The sequence below is a fragment of the Ascaphus truei genome, chromosome 5 (assembly GCF_040206685.1).
Source record: "Ascaphus truei isolate aAscTru1 chromosome 5, aAscTru1.hap1, whole genome shotgun sequence".
Classification (NCBI taxonomy): Eukaryota; Metazoa; Chordata; class Amphibia; order Anura; family Ascaphidae; genus Ascaphus; species Ascaphus truei.
The window spans coordinates 75,974,044-75,995,452 of NC_134487.1; positions in this window are offsets into that span (position 1 = coordinate 75,974,044).

Here is a 21,409-nt window from a genome sequence, read left to right on the forward strand (position 1 = left end):
GGGGTCTCCCGTGGGTCCTCAGATGGTCCCATTTATTTTGCTATGTGGTGTGTTTTATTTTGCTATGTGGTGTGTTTTATTTTGCTATGTGGTGTGTTTTATTTTGATATGTGCTGTGTTTGATTTGGCTATGTAATGTTTTTTATTTGGTCCTGGTTTTTTTAATCCATCACCATTTCTTGGTATATTGGTAAATGATGCCTCTTGGGTGGGTAGTGGCAAAGGGTGGGTTAACCCCTTAATTACTATAGCGGTTATTAACCGCTAAGGTAATTAAGGGGTTAGGGGACATTAGAATATATTTTGCTTTTTATTGTTAATCTTTATTTCTATTGCAATCTTTTTTTCATTTTCAATTTTTGCTAATTTGATTGCCCTTTTGTCACTTTTGTAACATTCCTTATAATTCTGCTAGGCCCCTTCTGACTTTAAAAATCTAACCATCTGCATCTTCTTTTCCATTTACTCTCATACCTGTTTATTTAGCAACATTTATTTAGCAACATTAGATTTGTTTCTTTTGTATATTTTACTTCAAAAGAGCCAAAACTGGATTATAATTTACAGATGAAGAAAAAAAAAGAAGAAAACGACTTTGGATTTTTTTTACCCGTGGCCCGATGCTGTTTGGGATCGTGGATTGGTTTGAGAGCTTGCAGTAACAATGGAAATCAGAGGATGAAGACATCTAAAAGGTAAGGAAAAAAATTGAATGTATGTTTTTTTATTTTACAGGTTTTTTTATTTTATTTTTTTGGTTATTGCATTTTTTCCTACACATTTATTCCAAATGTATTTATGTATGGCCCTTTAGGGCTATACTGTACATACATACAGTAAAAAGCGATGGTTGTTTTGGCAAATGCTTGCTTGTATGTATTTTAAATGTATATGGATTCCTTGTTTTTAAATTGGTATGCTATTTATATTGCATATTGATGTAGTGTTCAGGCATTTTTGGTGGTGTTTTAAATTGTTTATTTCTGGCTTTTGATTGGTGTTTGCTTTTTAATTTTGGATTATTTTTTTACTTTTGATTTGGAATGATGCAGTTTATTTAGATATTTGTTTTATTTATTCATGTTTTTTTGGTGTTTTAATTGTTTAGTCTGGTCTTTATTTTGGATTGGATTAATTGATTGGTGGTAATTTTGTTCGGTTTACTTCTTTATTTGTTTTTAGTTTGAGATTGTTTTGAATGCATTGAATCTTGTTTGTGACTGTTTTTTTAGGCTGACCATTGACTGGCATAGTGCGAGGATTCACCATCCTGGCAGTCGCAGACCATCTCCTCACCCCAACAAGCCTTCCGTGATGGATACCCAGGATGCGCGGTTTCGTGGTCCCAGTACGCACATGCGGACCTTGCGCGTTCTGATCCCCCGCCCGCAGATTCGGGTCCCGCCCCCATCTCTGTCGCATGATGGGTGCGTTCGGCCAGCCTCCCTGCTGACGTGCAGGTCAAGCCCCTCCCCCGCTCTTGGGAAAGTCAGGACCGCCGTGGGAATGACGCACATTCTCGGCTACGCCCCCTGACCTCCATGACGCGCGTGGGTCGGTGTGCGACTAGTCCCGCCCCCTCTTGTCCCAAGAATCGGTGTGAGAGTGACACACGCTCCAAGCCCCGCCCCCTGGCCTCCGTGACACGCACAGGACGGTGCGCGAGCAGTTCCACCTTCACCCCCGAACAGGCTGCATCATAGGGCACACCTGTGTGCACCAGCAGCCTATCAGCTCTTACTTCCTAGTTCCGCCCTGGCTGGCTATTGGAGGCGTCTCCTATATATTCCTTCCGTCTGCTCTCATTCCTTGCTGAGCATAGTCATTGTTACGCCATGCCTTGCCACATCCTTGTCCCAAAGACCTTGCCTTGCCTTATCTGCCTGTTAACCCCTTGTTGCCTGACCCCTGCTAGCACCTTGGGCTCCACTTCTCTCCACTCCTGACCTGGCTTGTATGACCATTCTCCTGTCTCCAGTCCTGACCTTGGCTAAGTACTCCAATGATCCGATATTCTCCTAACCTGAACCTGGCTACGTACCCCGACTTTCCGATACTCTCCACTCCTAAACCTGGCTACGCACTACAATGATCCGCAACTTTCCGCTCCTGAACGTGGCAAATACTTTAACCATTCTTCAATCTGTAATCCTGACCTGGCTTGAATGACTACTCTACATCCTAGACACGCCCGCGTGGCTGTAGGTCGGCGTTATTCAATCCCCTACCTCAGCACCGCGGTCGTGCTTCGTTTGTGGTGAGCTACGTGTTACACATAGTGTATCATGCCCATAATATATGGGCATGATGTACCCCCTGCGCCATTCAATTGTTTGATTGGCATTAGTATAGTGTTCATTTTGCAATGTAATGTTGTTTTATTTGGGCCTGTTTTTTTATTCCTTCACCATTTCTTGCTATAGTTGTAATCAGGCCCATATTATATGGGTGTAACGTTTTTTCTGAACCGGCCTGACGCACCCAATCTCATATTGGCCCCTGTGGTCTAACCAGTCCCCATTACAGTGTGATTGTGTCTGGTGGTGCACCTGTTGGCTACAGGACTCCTGAGTCTCCCGCATGTTGGTGTGTGGGGATGACCGTCCAGACAGGCAGCTGAGGTAGTGTGCTGAGTCCTATCTATATCCAGTGCAGCGCCTCCACGTCATCAGGATCCCAGCGTGAGCTTGTGGATGGTCCTGGTGAGGAACTCCTCTGTGGTGCGGCCCCCTGTGCAATCACTTCACTCTTACACACGAGGGTTTCTGTTATCAGCATCATCTTTATTGCACGGTGGGCAAGCTGCCCTCCACAATGGGGTGTATTTAGCCCTCCATTGTTCAGCTGCTTCCCTCTGAAAGGTATCTCTTCCCTTAATTGGTGGGTTCCCCTATCTCCCCTTCAGGGAGATAGTCCCTGTGCCAGGTCCCTGGTCACAGTCTTATAAGCTGTCTCCTCCCAAGCTTGCACTCAGACTTGCTCCTTGTCTCATAGCTCTTACATCAGCCACCAACAGCTTTTCTCTGTCTGCTTTGTGCTACCAGACTCACAGCTCTGCATCAGACTACTGCAACAATGTTGCAGACCTCCATGTGCCTCTTACTGAACAGAGCAGCACAGCAACAGGAACTCCTCCTCTAACAACTAACTTTTGGAACAGTGCTGTGCCTTATGTATCCTAGGAACAGGCACATCTCTGATGTCACTAACCGTGGACACACAGCATGTTGTCACTTCCTATGGGACATATGACACCTCACCAGGGTGTGAAGGCAAACCTCCATGATTACTGCTGGCATGCCCATAACTTACCAGGCCTTACTGTCAGCAGGAGAGATGACTGCAGCCATTTTACAGCATGGTTACATGGGCATGATGTACCCACTGTACCAATGAATGGGTGAAGGGTGGGGGTAGTTGCCTGGGGAGGGTGGTTACACCTTCTGGGTGGTAAGTGATAGAGTGTGGGTTAACCCCTTAATTACTATAGCGGTTACTAACCAGTAAGGTGATTAAGGGGTTAGGGGACATTAGATTTTTTTTCATTGCACTCTATTGTTTGTGGCAACAGAGGGCATGGACGGTGAAGAGTATGAAGACAGCAATCATCGTGGCAGCCTGGCAGGGCTGATTGCAAGTTTTATTTATTTTATTTCTGCAGCATAATGTTTTATTTGAAATGGGCAAATGCACTATTATCCATATCTGGATAATAGTAATTTTTCCCATTATTGTATTGTATATGTTAGGGGGGAAAAGGGGGGAGGGTATTTAGTTCCCGTTTTTTTTTTTTTTTAAATCACAGGATTGGTACCGCAGGCAGCAGGGACACCGGGACACCTGTGGGGACATCCGCAGAGCCCCTGGACACCCGAAGGGACCACCCGGGGGCCCCCTCTGACCTATAGTAACATTCCTATGCTTTAAAATAAAAAGAATGTATGTTAGGGGGTTATAGGGGTGTTTGGAAGCACAGGTTAGCCGATATTGCAAAGTTTATTGGGGGGCAATTGCCACCAATAAAGGTGCTATTGGGCCTTAACCCCTTCATTTCCTTAGCGGCTAGTAATGAAGCTGCTTTAATGTATTTTTTTTTTAATGGTGTATGGGAGCAGGGGATCTCCTGAGCTGAACTGCTTTGATTTCTGGCTCAGGGACCCCCTGCTTCCCGAGTTACAGGCTCCAGTATGTGGCATCGGATGCCAGTGTCACCGCCATTTTTAAAGCGTCCGCGTCACATGACACAGGACATTTAAATATTGGAGGAGATGTCGGCACCCCATATCTGGGCCTGTAACTCGGGAAGCAGGGGTTCCCCGAGGCTGAAATCAATGCGGTTCATCTCTAGAGACCCCCTGCTCCCGCACACTATTAATACAATTTACATTAATACAGCTTCATTACCATAGCGGATAGCCGCTACGGAAATTAATGATTTTTTATTGATATGTGTGTTTTGATACTAGAGTACATGAGCAGGGGTTTCCTGAGCTAAACCGCATAGGTTTCAGCCTTGGGGACCCCTACTTCTTGCGATACAGGCTTGTTATGGGTGCCGGTATCCCCTGCATGATTTAAATTCCCCGCCCACGTGACGCGGGAGCTTTAAAAGCACAGGGGATAATGGCACCCCATAACTCTGCCTGTGTCTCATGAAGTAGGGGGTCCCCGAGGCCGAAACCAATGCAGTTCAACTCAGGAGACCCCCTGCATATGTACACTAGTATTAAAATGAATATTTTTACTGTACAATCGCCTGTAAGAGCTGTGCATGGAGACACAGCATCTCCATGCAGCTCTTACAGGCTGCTCTTTTTTCTATCAGCTATCGCACTATAGAATTTTAATCATGATAGCAGGGGGAAAAAACAGCTTGGACAAAAAATGGATTGGTACGAAACAGCAGAGTCCCAGAAATAAGCACCATCAGTTCACCAGTGGGTTGGAAGATTAAAAAAGTTTAATGGACTACATAAAAAACAAATAAACAAACAAAATACAACAGAAAAAAGCCTCCTACACGTTTCAGGCTCTAGAAGCCCTTTCTCAAGGAGTAAAAAACAGCTTGCGTGATTCGGCAGGTTTTTGCCCGCACCTACTCAAATGCGCTTCACTTCTTTGTGAATCCCGCGTCTGGCTTCATTTTTTATCGTGGGATTACAAATTTCTCAATCGGGCGCAAAAGCTCACTGAATCGCCCCCATTGTCTTTGTACTTTTGCCTCCACTGCTAATTTCTATCCCCAAGGTATACATAATTTTTGATCATTATGAGAAAAAATGTATACACAGCGCACCGGGGATCAATGAAAAATATATACATTTTTTATATCTGGTCCAAAGTGACAAAACAATTGGTTTAATTAATAAAAAAAATAACCAAACACAGAAAACACAAAAAAATCCTAAACAATAATCATAAAAATCAATATGAAACTAAACCAAACATTTAATCAAAGATGACGTTAAAGAATAAAACTGGCTCAACAAGTGAGACCACACGTACAGCCTAAAAAAACTAAAATAAGGTACTAACTAGAACAAATACATGCAACAAAAATCTACAGAGGGGGGACAGATGTTAAATATGACCTGCAGAGTGGGTGGCATTGGCAGGTGCTGATGTCCGGACTGCACCAGCACTCAGCTGATCTCTCCTCCAACCGAGCTTCCTGGTTCCTCTGTCCCTGCCTATGGGTGAGCGCATTGAGCAGCCCCTCGTGACCTCCGCGCATTTCACAATAGCGTGTCTCATCAAGGAATCCAGTTAGGGGCTGTTTGCGTGCATTAAATGTCCCTGGCAGTCAATGAACATACTGTAGGCTGAAATGAAGTTGCACTGATGCATAATTGCAACAGTGTAGCAGATGTTATTTAAGCAATTAACCTAGTGCTCAAGTGAAACGCGGGTTCTAATATCATCAAAGTGTCTGACACTTTGATGACAGAAAATAACACAGAAGATCTTTGAGGTGCAATCCATCCCTACCATAAAGATAGCACCTCTCAGAAAAGGAGTCCCAGTGCTCTAAAAAAAACTATCCTTCCAACACCAGTTTCTTAGCCATGCATTAACCTCCCTAATCTTATTCTCCCTGGGGTAGCGCATGGCACCGGTAGTATTTCAGAAAATACTACGTTGGAGGTGCTTGCCTTAAGCTTGCAGCCTAGAACCCTGAAATATTTTTTTTGGACACTCCATCTTTCTTTAAATTGGTCATTGGTCCTTACGTTTACAAAGTTCTGTCCTCTCTTTGTCTAAGCAAAACCTTTAAACCGTTTCTTGCTATTCATGGCAAATACTGTACACCTCTTTCTCACGATCAACCAGATAATACATAGCAATTAATATTAATAGACAGTAACAAAACATATTTTCGTCTCTAGCTGTTTTCCTATATTTTTATCTCCAGACATTCTTGTGAGGTGTCTACTCATACTATCAATCTCTGTTCTGACAAACTTCTCTTATTCCAGACTGATTTAACTGTTCTTTGTATCTTAAAACAATTTTATTACCCTACAAATATTCCTATTTCTAAAGATGCCTTTGTCAAACTGATTTAACTGTCTAACTCCTATCACATTCCAGACATGAGAACTACTGTATGTGGAATTTCAACCCAACTTACAAAGTCCTAATTATAATTATCAGTTTATATAAACAGAAGCTACTAAGACAAAATGGATTCCTGAATCACATGAGATCTTTTTACATAGTTGGTGATTTTTTTGTTTGTTTGTATTTTTTCTATGTCCTGAGAAAAATAAAATGCTTCTACATTAGGAGAAGAGCATTCCAAAGAAGATGAGCAGGAATTTTGGGAGATTACTGCATCTCCAGCATCTAAAGAAACATTGCGTCTGGCTCTAATAGAGGATTCTAAATATGGTGAAAAGTAACTTAAAATCGCACCCGCTGGGTACTCTTTTATCTGACAGATCATCAAAGGGATGATGTATCTGCATGTCGTGAAGCATTACCGAAGTTTCAAGGAGATTGAGATTCCTGCCTCTGCTGACAACTGCACTTAGATACAGTATGCTGCATCTAGCCACACATTTGTTTTCTGGGTCAGGATAGAATATGTTCGAGACTGGAAAATATATATTTTTTGTTTTTGAACCTGGCATATTATTGTAGCCCTTGTTCCCACGTACCAGGGAAGGAACTACCAGTTCTGCTATTACCTGTTGGCAACCATGAGGCCTGAGCTTCTGCCACTGGGGTGATTCTGGTTCATCTCGGTGCAGCGCCTCCACCAGTAAGGGATCCCAACATGGTGGGATAGGCCCCTTACAGGAACAATAACAATAATACACACAAGCAGGTATATAATAATAATAGCATGTTCTTGTATAGCGCTGATAGTTTTACGTAGCACTTTACAGAGACATTTTGCAGACATCGTCCCTGACCCATAGACCTTACAATCTATGTTTTTTTTGTGTCTGAGGCACAGGGAGATAAAGTGACTTGCCCAAGGTGCCGACACCGGGAACTGAACCAGGTTTCCCTACTTCAAACTCAGTGCCAGTCAGGGACTTTACTCACATAGCCCCTTCTCATAACAAAACCCTTTACTGAACACAGACTACACAGACTATAGTACCCTGTACCCCACAGTATAACAATGACCCAACCTGATACATCCAGTGAGTTTCCCCCAAAGTACATAGGGTGCTTGGCACCAATACCCTGATGTCCTTTTCCCCAATGTCAGGGCCCACTCAAAGTGTAGGAGATAGCGCTATCCCATGGAGTGTTGGAGCACTTAGTGGAAGTGCCTGCCGAATACTCCAGTACTTGGTGTGGCCGACTTAGCAACAGGGATCTGCTGATCCAGCGACGTCGTCTGTGATGGCATCCACCTCCATGTGGGGTGAATTCCGGCATGTATAATAATCACCATACAGACTCTTACAACGGAGATGGTCTGGTCCCAGACCACAGGCCACACTCACCGTGCGGCATCCTCACTGTGTCCCTAACACTAGACAGTACAATGGGGAAGCGTCCCTATCTAAGAGGCCTTCCCTGCAGCAACGACAAGATACTTTGAGTCGGGGGCCTAGCTGGGGCCTAAGGGGGAATATACTACCTGCAGGATCCAGAGCCCTCTTCCCACTGGTGTGGTCTCCTGAATGCGCCAAATGCGTCTTCTGCCTGCCGAGATTCTAGCAGCCCTATTGGCTGTGCTTGCCCATGTGTTGTGCAGCCCCTGAGACCTCTGGGAATTGTAGTTCCCCTGCAGAGCTTTATGTGTAATCGCTAGCTCCTGCAACTCGGAATATCTTCTGCGCATGCACGAGTGCTTCTGCGCAAGCATGGCCAATTCAATATGGCGGCCCCCGCTGTCAGGTGCACTGCGAATTTCCCAGTGACCCGATCGCCCAGTGCAACCTCCCTGCACCTCCCTGCCTAGACACGCTCTCCCCAGCTACAGCGGAGGCAAGAGGAAAGGGTCCAGAGGGGACATGGCTACATCATTATTAGACAAAATCTGTCACTTGGCTCATGTTGCTCCCCACATTGCATTAGCAGCATGACTTTGTCTCTCCATCAACTTGATCTACATCAATAGCACTATTAGTATTGTTGTTTTTTTCGTGCTCCACAGGAGCAGGGCAGTCCGTTTAAGGCTGGGTCCATAGAAGGGCAGACCGCGCTGACGTGTCCGCACGCTGCGCGATCAGATTGCCTAAAGGCAGTGATCGTGTCTATACAGCGTGTGGGCGAGTGCTCAAGCAGGAGGGGGCGCGCGATGTGCGTGAAATCAGTCAAAACTGATTTTTCGTGCGATCGGGCGGTCACACGAGCGGTTTTCCCAATGAGGGCGAACCAGCTCTGTGACGTCACTGGCCTGCCCATAGACACGCCCCCGGACAGAGCGCGAATGAAGGCCAGGGAAAGAACCCGCTTTCCCTCCGCGTCCGCACTCCTCCACACGGCTGCTGTGTCTATGGACGTAGCCTAACACTGCTTTGCAGTTTCAGAATGTGTAGAAGAGACAGAAAGCAGAAACATCAGAAACTTCCCTTGTAATGGCCAGGCTTTCCCCAGGTTTGGTGTCTTGAGTTATCACAAATGTACTTAAAAAAACATACACTGGCGACACACTTTATTCGAGCTCGGCTAGTCCCACGAATTCGGGTATACTCGGGTGTATTGAAGTTTGTGACTGTTTTCTGCCCGAGTGCATTGCGTTATTTTCCAGGCAGGGATTGAAGCATTTTATTCCCGCTGGCTGCAATACTGCACAGTATATATATATATATATATATACTGCATTACAATTCATGAATTTATGCCATCTGGTAGACACGCGAAGCATTGCATCCTATTAAATCCTAATCATTATCATTTAACAGATCAGCCGCCCGTCAGCCAGGCATGAACCATGGCTGGGAAGGCAAACGCAACGGGGCTTGTCAGAGGTGAGGAGCGGCGCATTCCAGGTATCTGCCAGGTACATACTGGGTATTTGCTCGAATAAAGTGTGTCGTAGCAGTATATGCCATTATTATTTTTTAAATGGTGTTTTGCTGAATAATAGTTTCTAAACTTTCAGGGCACATTTGTGTCAGCACAGGTTGATGACGCTAATAAATACACATAGCAGCTATTAACTGCTCAAAAGCTAGTGTGCCAATATCCGGTGAGTACACTGACAAAATGCCAGCAGGGTCAGCTGAGGAGTAAAATGGGTATATATGGGGTTACTGATGGATGGAATCACTGTAAGATCACCCCACCCCCCTTTCCCTTTATCACAGATGTATACCTAATACCAGTTTATAGGGGGGGCCGGTCTACCTGTGAGTCGCATGGTCCCCTATATCAGCGCTGATCTTGGTTATATCAGCGCTGATATGCTCAAGGACCTGCCTATCTTTAAGTGAGTAAGATAAACCCTAATAGGTAAAATGATAGGTGTGTAATCAGCGCTTGTGCAAATACACTATTAAATAATAGTCCCTGACGAAGAGAGACATTATTTGTACTTTCGAAACGCGTTGGAAGGTTTGCTGGTACCGCTGAGCCACCGTAGCCGAGGACCAATACGGGTGACATCATCACGCCGTGAGGATCGTGTGTATTCCAGTAAGCAGCGCTCACAGGAACACTGAATCGGATCCCCGGCAGCAGAGACGACCACATCACCAGGCGAACGGCGAGATCAACGGCCAAGACCACCAAAACCAAGTGCTTATATACTACTTACCTGTGGTGAGTAGGTTTTCAATTTTAGACCAGGCGGAGCAAAGAACGGAACTGTTGGACTAAGTTCCAAATCACAAGAGTGCGGATAGTGCCTAGGCACCTGTCCATCATTCATTTTATCATATTCAATGTCCCCTGCATGTTTTGTCTTTTTCTTTTCTCCTTTTCCTGAGGTCAAAGCTCATCAGAAGAAATTACAAATCCACTCATCTCAACCTCACCTCAGCGCCAGAAAAGATCATTTCCAGCGAGTAAGATAAACCCCTTGAAGTAATAGGATCCCGCGGTACAATAACACAGCGCGATCCTAGGTGAACCAGCTGTAGCCACCACAAACACAGTGGAGGTTGCTTTAATATTAGCCGCCTCCTCAAATGCACCACATCACTCAGCCCTGGGAACAGTGACCATGAGTGTGTGCAAGGTCTTTTTCTGTGGATTCAAACAGAATGGTTAAAGTACGACTGGATATCACATTGCACTTAAAAGCTTAAGATTGATGCACCTATACCTTACTGATAATATAGGTGAGCTCTGTGGATTAAGAGCACACCCATAAACCCCACGACATTATCAGTAGTACATATGGTGGTTTACATCAATCATTTCTCTGCAGTAAAGGTGTCTCTGGTAAACATATCACACACCTGATTAATGCCAACTAACATATACCTTACCTTTTGTTTGCTTATAAGCCTGCGTTTTATTTCATTTGTGGGCACAATATGATTCCACCACAGACCTAGCACCATTAACGCTAGAGAGATTATCAAGCAAGCAGCGCTATTTCAAGCAGGGGCAGATATGGTCTGACCTTTCGCTTGCTATGCCATAGAACATTTACATTATTAGTATATCATCTGAGTGCGTAATACATGCACTGATACACTAATACTGAGATTACCCTCTTAGTGAGCTCCCATAGACCCATTTCCTATACCTTTTAGGAAGCTATAACATATAGCGCCTTGATCCCGAATATCTATAAGGGATCTTATTACTATATCTACCCACCTAATCTCGGATGGGTTATGAAGGATACAGCCAAGTGCTGTTGAAATGCACCATTTAATTACGTTTTAACACCCTATTTTTTATTCTTGGTTATTAATAAAGTATTTTAAATTTACAATTCTACATTTGTTGTGATTGAGTGCTGGAAGACTGGGTTCTTTTTTCTCCCATATGATATTAACAGGAAACTATAAAGACAGACAGAGAAGGAGGACAGGAACACCAAGAGGAGACAGACAGAGGAAAACCCAGAGCAGACAGAAACAACATCACACCCGGTTGACAAAGAAAGGAACTGGGAGGAGAGAGAGAACTAGGAACATATATGTCAGGGCTATTTCCTGACATTGCACCCCCCTGTCCAGGGAGGTCCTCCGGATGAGATTCCAGCAGCAGGATGTCCTTCATGGAAAGTAGACTCGAGATGGCCCTCCTCCGGTGGTTTATTGATGGCAAGGCATGTGTCCCCACTGCGACAGCGCAGGGACCAGCAACCGGCACATCGGGCGCTGCAAGGAAGCTCTGGACGGGAGCGTCCAATTTAAAAACAGGACATGGACATCAGGAACACAGGCACCAGGAACAGGCACCAGGAACGGGTGCATCAGACTCTACATATTAGTCAGTGGTCTCTTTTTGTGACTGCCTTTTCTTGGTATCACTTAATGAGAAATTAAGACCAGCTATTTGAGTTTTTAGATCTTGAAGCTGTCCTTCTGCACTTCTTTTCCCACTCAATGAAGTTACCAGTTCAGCTTCTTTGGAGTTGAGTCGCAATTCCATATCTCCCAGCTGACTTAGATCAAAGCTTAAATCGGTTTCATTTTCTTTATTTCTGACCTGCTGGTACTCCTCCTGGACCTTGTCCAGCTCCAGCTGCAGCCGGGCCTTCTCACGGACTGTGTGATCCAGAAATTTGCAGGCATTGGCCATTTTGACCTCATAGCGCAGTGTCAGGCCAACAACTAGATGGACGGACACCTCCGTCCATGGATGAACTGGATGGACAGACACCTCCTCTCTCTCTTCATTTTTGGCGAGCTGTATCTTGAGCTCAGCGACCTGCGTCTGCAGTGCTGTGAGTTGCTGGATGTGTATTCAGCTGCCAGATTTAGCTCTTCCATTTCTATGCTTTGCTGCAATTTCCACTCCACGGCGAGAGACACCTGGTTGAGTGCATCCTGAAAATCTACTCTCAGGGCCTTCATCTCTTCACTTTGATCGTTCTGAGCTTGCTTCCACACATCCGTCATTACGTCTTGGAGCTCTGCCAATTCCTTTGCTAGGGTCTCAGCAGCTTGCTTTTTCTAGGTTTCTTTCTCCTGGGTGTACTGACTGTTAGGGATGGAGCAGTGTATCTGCTCCTCTCACTCTTGCTACAGTTTCTGGACCGTCTTGTGCTCCCTCTCATACAGGGTTTCCTGGCCTCTAAACTCCTCCTCCAGCTAAGCTCTGGTTATGCTCAGTGTGGCCTTCAGCTCCTCATGCTGCTCTCTGTGGACACACTGGGTATTCAAATGCTCTTGCAGCATCTTTACTTTGTTAGCAGTCTGGAAACTTTCTTCCTGCAGAACTCGAATGCTTAGGAGAAGCAGCACTTGTTTCTCCTTGGCGTCCTGCAGACTTGTACGCAGTTCTTGCAGCTCACACTGCAGCATATATTCTGCTTGTGTGCGCTGCTCAAAGGAGACACATTCTTCTTGCAGCACTCTCTCTACATTCTGCAGTGCTGCCTGCACATCTAAATTTTCCTGGGCCAATTATTTCTTCTCCCCTCCTAATTCATGGAGTTTTTTTTTATCTCCTTCACTGACTCAGACATAAAGATTCTTGCACTCTTGGGTTACAGTTTCAAAACTTCTATTTAACCCTTCAAAGATCTCTCTCAATGAACATAGTTCTGTGTTAAAGTGGCAACTCCTCTCCTTAGAGGCTTCCAGCTCTGTACTAAGCCTGTGAACTTCTTTCTGAGATGCTTCCAGCGGTGCACCAACTTGAGCCATGAAACTCTGGTACTCAGCAGAATCAGCGTAGGCCTTCTCCAGCTTACTTGACAAGATCAACTTGACAAGATCACCCTGTCACTCTCCAACTGATCCTTTTCTTTTTCCAAGTCACTCTGCTTTTTCCAGTGCTAATTGCATCCTTGACTTTTCTTCTATCAATAGTCTCTTCTCCTCTTCTAATTCATGGAGTCTTTTATCTCCTTCACTGCCTTGGGCAAAGAAGTTCTTACTCATTTGGTTTACAGTTTCAAACCTTCTATTTAACTCTTCGAAGGACTCTCTCATAGAATGTATTTCTGTTTTTAAGTTGCAACTCTGCTCCCGAGAGACACCTATCTCTGTTTTAAAGTAGCAGATCTCCTCCCGGGAGGCTTTAAGCTCTGTATTTAGCCTGTGAACTTCCTTCTGAGAGTTTTCCAGTGCTGTGCCAACTTGATCAATGAAACTCTGGTCTCGGGCAGAATCAGCGCATGCCTTCTCCAATTTACTTGACAAGATCACCCTGTCCCTCTCCAACTGATCCTTTTCTTTCTCCTGGAGTACACACTTAGCAATTGTTGAGGACACACCGCTTTGTAGTGCAGGTTTGGCCACTTGCTCTTTATCTAAGAGTTCATGGAGGCAATCAATCTCTTTCCATACAGATTGAAGTGCCAGAGTTAAGGCATCTTTACCTTGGTTAAGGGCATAATCTTTCTTTTCCACTATTCCTGGGATGATTCTGTGAATTGCCTTAGGCTACTGCATCTATCTGTTTTCTTCTAATGCAGGCTTTCCTGAGATTAAAGTTACATCTTTAATTCCTTTGGTAGTATGCACTATAATTGAACAGCCAATCTTCTTCTTTTTCTGTCTTTTTGCCTTGAGAAACTCTGAAGAATCAGTGGTTCTGTGCTCACATTTATTGCTTCAGATTGTTTTCAAAATGGGAGCTATAGCTTCAGACATGGGGAAACCAAACTTCCCAAGAAACCAGAAAAGAGGAAATGTGTCTTTAAAGCAGAAACATAGGAATCAAATACAGAAATAGACAAACAGGGAGACAAAAAGATAAGAGAACTGACTTTTAGATTTGAGACTTTAGCACAAGTCACTGAGATATCATAAATTGCAAGGAAAACCATAGACAGAGAAACTAACAGTTACATCGGAAACTTTAGAAATCAGGCATAGGAATATCATAGACAGTAGGAAACTATTACAGAGAAACTTGCAGTTAGGTCTGAAAGTTTTGAAATTAGACATAGGAATATCATAGAAAACAGGGAAAGCACAACATACTGTAAGCAACAAAACAATGGGAGTTCTCTTGTTTTTCTATTTCTTTTAATGGACCCCGAGAACCAATAGTGGTATACCCAAGCAAAAAAAAATCACAAGCAAGTCTGTAAATCTGCAGTGGCCCACCCAAAAATTCAGAGAGAGACAAGCCTTGTCCAGAGAATGAAAGTCAGAGTCTAAAATGGTGGAAACAGGTACTGAAAGGGTTAACCCAGGCACTGCAACAACAACAAAAAACCCTCAAAGTAAGGTGCACTGGTTTCAGCAGCAACAGTTCTAGTCTCAGCAAAAACGTTTTTCTTTATGAACGCAATAAATCTTGCAGAATACTTTGCAGCAACAAAAAAACCTTCAAGATCCCAACTGCGATTTCCAAAACATAAACAAAAGTACTAATCTTCAATTAAGCGGGTGGGGTCTGCTGCAGCAGGCAGGAAAGGGTGCAGGCAGAAAAAGGATCTGTTCCAGGGAGGTCCAGAAGTAACCTTTTGTTTTCTGACACAGGGGACTCCTGGAGCGGGTAGGACCTCGGTGGCTGGACAAGCAGAGCAGGCAAAGATTGTTGGGATCACGGGCTGAGGTCGGAGGCAGGCAGCAAGCAGGAACGTCTGGGTCACAAACAGGGTTCGGCAACAGGAGGGCAGGAGCAGAAAAGGGGAGTAGGGGCTGAGAGTAGGGAACAGGGAATGAGAGAAGGGAACAAACAGGGACAAGGCATATTACCAGCAAGGGTCTTTATTAAAGGTACAGGACTCCAAGCACAGAAGAGGTACAGAAACAGGAACAGAAGCTGAGGCAGAAGCATGGGCATAAGGAATCTGACGCAAACAAAAGGCAAGGGGAAACAGGAATCTTTAAAGACAGACAGAGAAGGAGGACAGGAACATCAAGAGCAGACAGAAACAACATCACACCTGGTGGACAGAGAAAGGAACTGGGAGGAGAGGGAGAACTAGGAACATATATGTCAGGGCTATTTCCTGACAGTGTACAAATGCTTGTAGTTTGGGAAATAAAATGTCAAAACTAAACACAATAATGCCACGGGACAAATATAATATTGTAGCTATTAGTGAGATATGGTACAAGGACACTAAGGACTGAGACATACAGTGGCTATACCAGATTATACTACAGTTATAGCAAGACTCACTGTTCTTGTGGCCATGAAAAACTGTCCCCTTCATGGCCACAAGAACAGCAAGTTGGAAAGGGGTGCCCTAAATGGGGGGTTGTGCCCCCCGGGGGGGCACAAAAGTCTTTTGGGTGGTGCGGCGGTTGCAGGAGCCACTGTAAACTGACTTACCAGGCTTCGTCCACGCGTCTCCATGGCGACAGGCGTCAAATGACCCCACGGCATCACTTGATGCCCGTCGCCATAGCAATGTCAAATGATGCAGCGGGGTATATATATATATATATATATATATATATATATATATATATATATATATATATATATATATGTTCACCTAGAGGACAGTGATGTATCACAATATATATATATATATAAGGAGTGAAAAGAAGCGCCAATCGTGAAACAATAATAAATATAAGATAATATCAAATTGATTCAAATAACCTAAAAACTAAAATAATATGATTCCAAAACTTATAAATTAAATACAAACTAGAATATACACTCTAATACAAAAAATGTGTACATATAAAAATAAAATAAATAGTCCAAGTGCAAATGTCCAAACCCTAAGGTAAGTCCGGAAAGGTGACAACAGGATGATGTAAAGAATCCAAGGGTCCACGGCAGCTCTCAAATGGAAGAACCAATTCCAATGTGAAATCTATAAGAACAAAAAAACAGAGAGCGCACGCCCCATAGTGTAACACTGTAACATTTAATATGGGGAGGGAATGGTGGGGGGATTAAAAACACTCACAATAAATAAGTGATATTAAGGCAATTTGTGATATATAATCACCACCGAGGCAGGTAACATCTGATGACAGGTATGCAGTCCAACACCAACTGGAACAAGGCACCCGACAGCTTTCAAGATCACTCAAAGTCCTCCATATAATGTGGTATCAGAGCAGGCCTCGATATTGAATCCTGCACTCTCCGGCCGTAAAGAGTGCACACAGCGTGATGACACGATGTCGCGAGGTAAGTCCCTTAGGGTGTTTTTAATCCCCCCACCATTCCCTCCCTATATTAAATGTTACAGTGTTACACTATGGGGCGTGCGCTCTCTGTTTTTTTGTTCTTATATATATATATATATATATATATATATATATATATATATATATATATATATATATTATATATATATTGTGATACATCACTGTCCTCTAGGTGCTGGAACAGTGCAGTAAGGGACATTTTCAGCTCTCAGAGAGTTAATCCTCCTCCGAAGTAGCTATATATATAGAACAATATTCTGTAATATGCAGTGCTCTAATGGATCAGGTCACTAATCACATTCACAATTGAATACATGACTTTGATTGAAGAAAGTTCATGATATAGGTAACCAAAAAGTCAGTGAGTGCTGGTGAACACAGGTATGGACTTTGTATAGTGAGAAGCATATATGAAGTCCTGATAGGTGGTGTAGATGGGAAATAATAACCAGAATCCCACTAATCCTCCTCCTATTGGGACTACATCTCAAAAGCCGATATAATCCTTGTGTATAATTTCCCAGCAACAACCACAGCAGTAAACCTAAAATGGTAAATTACTCACATCTGGTGACCCATTCTGTCTCCGTTGGCGTGCATCACGTGGTGTCAGAAAGTAGAAAATTCCAGCAGGGAAGAGATAACGGATCACAGCCATGCATATAAGGGGTTAATCCGGGGCTACAGCATGTCTGATAAAAACTCTTCATTAGATAAGCAACAGCATGGTGCAGGAAGGTAAAAATATTCCTCTTACGCGTTTCACACCTTAAACGGAGCTTCGTCAGAGAGTCTATAAGATATATATCTTTGATATTTGCACAATATGGTTCTTTTTTTTATGAACTGTTTTTTTTGGCTATGCTTCAATTGTTTTGTCTTCTGTCTACCTTGGTTCTCTGTCCCACTGGGATTTATGTATGGACAATTCTCCATGGTGCACTAAGCACGAGGGAGTACTTTGTCAATTTCACGGACTCCCTGGCCGCATGCTCATTGTGCAGCACTGAGGAGTCTGAGTTTCAAATAAAAACATTCTCTGCCAGATTGGAGCCACTCTAAAGAGGCCTCCTTCTGCAGTCCTTGTTGCATTTATTTTCTCATCTTTTTATTTTTAGGCTCCAAGTGTCCTGGAACAATATGGCTCCTGCAATTAGCCAAGCTGGCTATATATAAGTCCAAGTACTGTAGCAGTGTTTGGCTGGGGTGCCACCATAGCTCTGTTCCAGGTCCTGATATTTGAGCAGAGTACACCCATTGTGAGGGACCGGGGGACACGCACCTCGTGGCGGGTCCCCGTCACCCCGGCTCCCAGTACTGCGGCTCGTCCCAGGCCCCCTCCCCGTCAGCTCCTTACCCGCTCAGGTCGGATGCCACACGGCTCCTCCGCGGCACACGCCGCCTCCACCCACACGCTGCAGGGGCGTGCGCACGTGAGTGTTACAGGGCGCGCTCGCACCCGTCCTCTTCTACACTCCTCCTGCAGCCTTGGCTCCACCTCCCAGCTATTCCCACTAGGGAACACCACACCAGGCATCCTAATCTATCCCTGGGACCGCTCAGTCGAGCCCCCGCTCCGCCTTTTGCTCCCATTGGTTCTCCGGCATTTATAGTTCCTGTCTGCCCTCTCCTTCCTCACTCTGCAAGTTTTCCTGTGGCTCTTGTTGTACGGAGGTCTGTGCCTGGCTCTCTTTTGTGTTGCAGCTCTTGTTCCAGTCCCGGCCCTCATTTGATACCCTTGGATTTGATCTCGGCTTTCGTTAGACTTCGTCTACCTCGCTACTCCCTGGACTTGGCTTTGAACCTCACTACACTGCTCTCTCCTGCCCCTGACCTACGGCATTCAGATCTTTACCCTCGGATCTCTGGCACCACGGACGCGGCAAGTATCAGGCTAACCCTTTCTCACCAGGCCCGGCAACACATCATACCACACTCCGGGCACGCCCTCACTGCTGTGGGTGCGTGTTATACTCTTACCCACCTCAGTATTGGGGACTGGCCAGGTCTGCGGGCAGTCAAGCGTTACACCCCTGCTATGACCATTGGGCAGGTACCAGAGTTCACCTCCCAGTGACATTTTAGCGGGATCCTCTGCTTGGTATTCCTCGATATGCTTTCCTTGGAGCTCCTCTTCTTTAAGTGCACTTTATTTTTATTTATAAGTGCACTGGTTTGATTTCTGTTATAATCAGTTTTCAGACTATTTTCTGGTTAGTACCTCTAGAGGTAACCAACCAGATGTTGATTGTTGATTGGCTGGATTTTTTGTCTAAAATAAATTACTACTAGTAGTAGAAACAACTAGTAGCTAGTAGCACATTCCAAGTCTGTTATTCCTATGACTCTGAGGTTACAGTTCTAAGAATGATGTTGTCATCCCTGCAATGTCCAATGCTACAGATGTAGCAAGACTTAATGTCCCCAACACCATGGACAAACATCAAAAGTCTGTGGCGCCGGGGACAATTTAGTTTGTTGCCCAGGAGGATTCACGCTGTGGCGGCTCCATGTTTCTGAATGCTACACCCGCACAGCTATAATCCTCCAAATGTACAAAAACCCCTCTATCTGATCTCCATTCACTCTTGTATGAGCAAATGGAGAGGATGTATGGGGGTTCCACTCGCTTATGCCGCACTTTCCTGATTTCTGTTCAGCGCACTGCCATCTCGTCCCCCTGCTGCTTACAGCAGGAGCCAACACTCTCCCTGCTCCAAACCCCTTGATGACATTGATGCCCGAAAATGGGTATCTACATCAGAAAGGGTCTGGACCAGGGAGAGTAAGTGCTGGCAACTGCTGCTGGCAGCAGGGGGATGAGATGACAGATCGCAGAGCATAAGAGATCAGTAAGTGCTGCAGGAATGAGTGAAAGCCCCAGACCTCCTCTCCGACATATAAGTGAATGAAGATCAGGTAGGGGTATAATTGTACTGAAGTCAGTGCTGAAGTAACACTGTGGAGGTCTCATTCAGAAGCATGGACCCCCACAACATTAATCCTTTCTGTTCTTGGGGCTGTGATTGCATCCCGGAAAACAGTAGTAAGATTTACTACATTTGTACCACTCGACAGTTCCCCCTAAGCTTTTGTTAATTAGAGGAAGTAGAGCACATGGTAGAGAGCACATAGTAGATTGCTAGGTGAAAACCATCTCTAAATCATCATTGAAGCCTTTGCTGTGTGTATTATATAGTATATGCAAGTGATCCAATGCTAGGTAAAAACCATCTCTAAATCATCATTGAAGCCTTTGCTGTGTGTATTATATAGTATATGCAAGTGATCCAATGCTAGGTAAAAACCATATTTGAATGCTGTTTTCTGTCTACCCCTAATCAAATTAAGTGTTGCCACCTAGGCAGGGAACACCCTGTGTAGAAAACCATTTGTTTGAATGTGCCTCAGATGTGCTAATTAAGCAGACAGAAAAACATTGTCAGGTGACTTTTTAGGCCTATATAAACCCAGTCAGAACAGCTAGTCTGCCTGCAGCCCATATCCAAGTGGCCCATTATAAGTGGCATGACTACTGAACAACTGAAGTTTAAAAGGAAGTTTAAAAGAAGTGAGGAAGAAGTGGACACCCCATCAGGCCCTGATTCCTGCATTTGAACTACGCTGGAAAGGAGGATATCATCAATACCAGACTGCATCATTACTGCTGTGATGCTGCCTTTACCATTTATATTTGCTGTGACTTCACTTCTTCTCAAATTATGCACTTCTTTTTACCAGCCTCAGTATGTCTCTAACTCCATTCATAGAAGAGAGTCGAATTAATTAATAACGAATCTTTTAAAGGTATTTTTAACTTATCTAATGTTGATCTCACTCTATGTCAGAAACTGGTTCTAAGTAAAGGTCTTAAATTTTCACAGTCAAGTGGTCCAAATGGTTTTCAATTATTCTCAGATCTGCACAAGTTCACTAGGAACTTGACACTGAAGAGGCATTTCCTTAAAAAAGAGATAGGAAACGATCTGAGTAATATAAGTACTGCTATAGATCCCATTGATACAGACCCACTTGTGACACTTTTTCAACATAGTGATTTCAAACCACCCTCAAGGTTTTATCCAGCCCAAAGCAAAGGGAGTTTTATCGATTCGTTTTTTAATATAGTTAATAATGAATTTATATCACTGGTAAATAATTTTAAACCATCCGACATACCTCATAACCTCAGTTATCAAGAACATCTGGCACTGAAAGAACTTCAGGATAGAAAGGACTTAATTATAAGACAGGCTGATAAAGGTGGAGGAGTAGTGATCCAAAACCGTGTAAGCTATGAAAAGGAGGCCATGCGCATTCTGAATGACCCTGGCAACTATAGTAAATTAAGTCAGGATCCGACAAATAAGTTTGTCTCTGAGCTAAAGAGCCTTCTTGATGAGGCTGTTGCATGCACAGCATTGTCTAAATCTGAATACCAATTTTTGAATGTTTTATTTCCCACCATTCCAGTGTACTACCACCTTCCTAAGATACACAAGGCCTCTATCGATCCACCGGGTAGACCCATAATCTCCGGAATTTGATCCGTAACGTCAAACTTGTCACAGTATGTGGATTTTTTCCTACAAAAATATGTGAAAATACTGCCATCTTACATTAAAGATACCACTGCCGTTCTAAACCTAGTCAAAACAATCCAATGGCAGGAAGGTTACAGATGGGCAACGTTTGACGTCCAATCCCTTTATACATGTATTCCCCATGATAAAGGGATT